Below are 3,148 nucleotides of genomic sequence, written 5' to 3'. Positions count from 1 at the left end.
ATATATCAGAGTATAAAGAACAGAAAGGCTAATCTGATAATCTGATCTTAACTTTGTGTGTGTGTGTGTGTGTGTGTGTATGCATAGCAAGGCAAAATTGTGTTCTCTAGAAAACATTTGGGAGAATCCCCTGTTTATATCTTGTGCCTATGCATCATTATACAAATGTATAATACATACATATATATACTGCATATGGCTAAAATCAGATGCATTATGGGGAAAGGGACATAGGCCATAGAAAAATAGTTGTATGACCTAATATATCAGTCAATACAAAACAAAAAGCCTGCTCTTACTACATCCGTTAATAACCAAAATCCTTCTTCCCTTGAATGGATTTAAAGGAATCTCCAGACAATAACTGAACCCTCGAGTACCCTCACTCATGTCGTTTGTTGTGAATCTTGATGGTGTTCCTGACATCCTTTCTGACATGTCCTGTTACTTTACTTGAAATAAAGCTATCTTGCTTTGTGAGCCCTTCTTTTCTCTTCTTTTCTTTTTTCTTCCTTTCCTACATTTGAATAGCTAACTTTATTTGTTCAAGATCTCATAGCACAAGCATTAAACAAGCCTGGGCTTTGATCTGTGAGCTCATATCAAGGAAGAAACAAACTGTGACCTATACACAAGTTAAAGACTAAAGATCCATGGTTAATCGCATTGTAGGTTGGTATTTACAACCTAGAACTTGACAGTCACAGGTTTCTTAGATCCTTCTGGACCTTCCCCAGGGTTTCTGCATGCTTCCTGAGCTGAGCAACCTTATCAGCCTTGTGAAAGTCTTGCTTTACAATATTATTATTAATATTTATTTATTTATCATATGACATTCAGCTTCTAGTTGATGATGCTGGTTAATCACTGAATATTAAGGATACAGGGAGACTGAGGAAGACTTCGTTCTCAGCATTATGTATTCCCTTCACCATTGTTGACATGGGATGAATCTAAGATTGGATTTTCAACTGGATTCAGTGAGGACAGCCACAGTTAACCCAATATCCCAGTGGTGTATCCTTTTAGATTAATTATTTCAAAGGCGCTCTCCACCACCACGTATTATATACTTCCTTCCAGCTCTGTCATTGTCTGTTCCCATTTCTGGATTCAATTCCTGGAGAGAAACGACTGCCATGTTCACCCTACTCCACACAGCCATGCTGGAGTTAACCATGTTCTCCCAAAATCCAACCCCTGGCAGCTGCTGGGATGAATGCCAACCTTCTCCATCATCACATAGCGAAACCAACCAAGCAGAAGCCAAATTGCAAGCATACCTAATCACGTGGTGCAGAAGTAACCCATTTGGTTTCCAGGTGGCATAGGTATGAATTTCTACTGGGTGAGAAGCTACAACAATGGTGTGGTCACAGCTACACTTGATGATCTGAATTAAAATGAGCTTGAACACACCGACATTCCTCTGCACCAAGTGGAAGTTCCCCTTCTCCTGACAGTGGACTTCTGCAATCAGCATCACAGTCTTAGAATTGGATGTCACAAAGCAATGTTATTCTTCTTCTTTCATATACGGCATCTCAAATGTAGTTTCTTCTCCCTCCTCCCCTCCCAGTCTACCCCCATCCACTCTTCATATTAAGACTGGACAAGGCAACCCAGTAGGAAGACAAGGGTTCCAAAAACAGTCAAAAGTGTCAGAGATAGCCCCCGCTCCTACTGTTAGGAGTCCCACAAGAAGACCAAGCTATGCAACCATAACATATATACAGAGGGCTTATGTCAGACCTATGCAGGCTCCCTGATTGTTAGCTCAGTCTCTGTGGGTTTCTATGAGCCCTGGTTAGTTCATTCTCATGGAGTAATCTTTATCCACCACAGCTTTAGGAGTCTGAAGAAATAAACTCCACTTCAACAGATCCATCATTTCTCCTTTGAGTTTTTCTTTGAAGATGTCCACAAAGGCAGCTTCATTAGCCAGAAGCTTTCCCAGAATGCTGAGAACACAAGCTATAGCAACTTTTATGAGCTCTCCTCCCACTGTGGGGATCTTGTTGTTTGGATTGGCTACTCTCCTCATCTGTAGCAGATCTGATAAACTTTTCCTTAAAGGTTACCATCTTGCCCAGACAATAAAAGGCTTGCAGAACAGTGAAACAGGGGAGCCGCCACAGAGTCATCCGCCTTGTGAGCCCTATTTTCAACTCTTTAAATAAGAGGCCACAAATCTACATAGAGGTATTAAGACCCCTTACCCTGCATCCACTGACATAAACTTTCTTTGAGTACTGTTGGGATTTAGTTTTTTAATTTGAACAATTTGTACCAATTACTAGTCAAGTTCTACTTCAAATCAAAGTATCTAGACAGAGCAATCTTCAGGCTCCCTTCCGTCACCAGCGTTCTGTTGGTGGCAATTTCAGACTTAAGGAATTATCTTAGGATCTCAGAACTGTTTAATCCTCATTCAACCTCGAAACTTCTTTTAATAGGCACAATGCTATCCAAAGATCCATCTCCTTCTCTTATTGTAGCTTTTAGGACCTTATAATTTTAAAAACAATTATTTTCATATAAACTCTGTGATGTAGGTGATGCAGGAACTATGCTTTCCCTCTCAGTCCTTATAACTGTACCGATTTAGACTTGGTCCTCTAGAAGCACAGCTTGTCTGTCACTCAGCAAGACAGGGGAACAGGGCAGGGGCAGTTGGACCTGCGGTTGTTGATATCTTGTGAGGGAAAACAATCATTACAATAAAGTGGAGTGTGTGATGACAGAAGATTGGAGACTTTGCTGGGGGAATCTGGTCCAGAATGGAAGACAGTGAAACCCTTCTAGAAAAGTTCCATTCAAAGTGAAAAGCGAGAGGCGGCTTCCGTCAGGCCACAATGGAGTCAGGAGAGAATAATGCAGCAAGGGAAATACAGATCCTTTACATTAAGAGTGAATTTCACTATACCGTATGTGTGCATTGGTAGAAAAAAAGCAGGAAGGAAAAGAGGACCAAAGACACAGCTGAGCAATGTTTTCTATGAGCAGCCATTTTTATGTCCACAACGGAAGAATCCTCGGGATTACTGTTCCTGCTGAATAAATAATTTCAGCCACCTTCCATAAAGACAGGCAAATTTTGACTAACTTAATAGGATACTGAATGGATGTGTATTCTGGACAATCTGTG

At 40.8% G+C, this 3,148-nt stretch overlaps 1 pseudogene; it reads right to left on the bottom strand.

The window, feature by feature from the left end:
- Positions 1–701: 701 nt before the first annotated feature.
- Positions 702–2,084, bottom strand: LOC142836875 (L-lactate dehydrogenase B chain-like; annotated as a pseudogene).
- Positions 2,085–3,148: the final 1,064 nt, after the last annotated feature.

This window comes from Microtus pennsylvanicus, chromosome 17 (assembly GCF_037038515.1).
Source record: "Microtus pennsylvanicus isolate mMicPen1 chromosome 17, mMicPen1.hap1, whole genome shotgun sequence".
Lineage (NCBI taxonomy): Eukaryota > Metazoa > Chordata > Mammalia > Rodentia > Cricetidae > Microtus > Microtus pennsylvanicus.
Note: the sequence above shows the minus strand (reverse complement) of the source record. Positions and strands in the feature narration are given on the sequence as shown.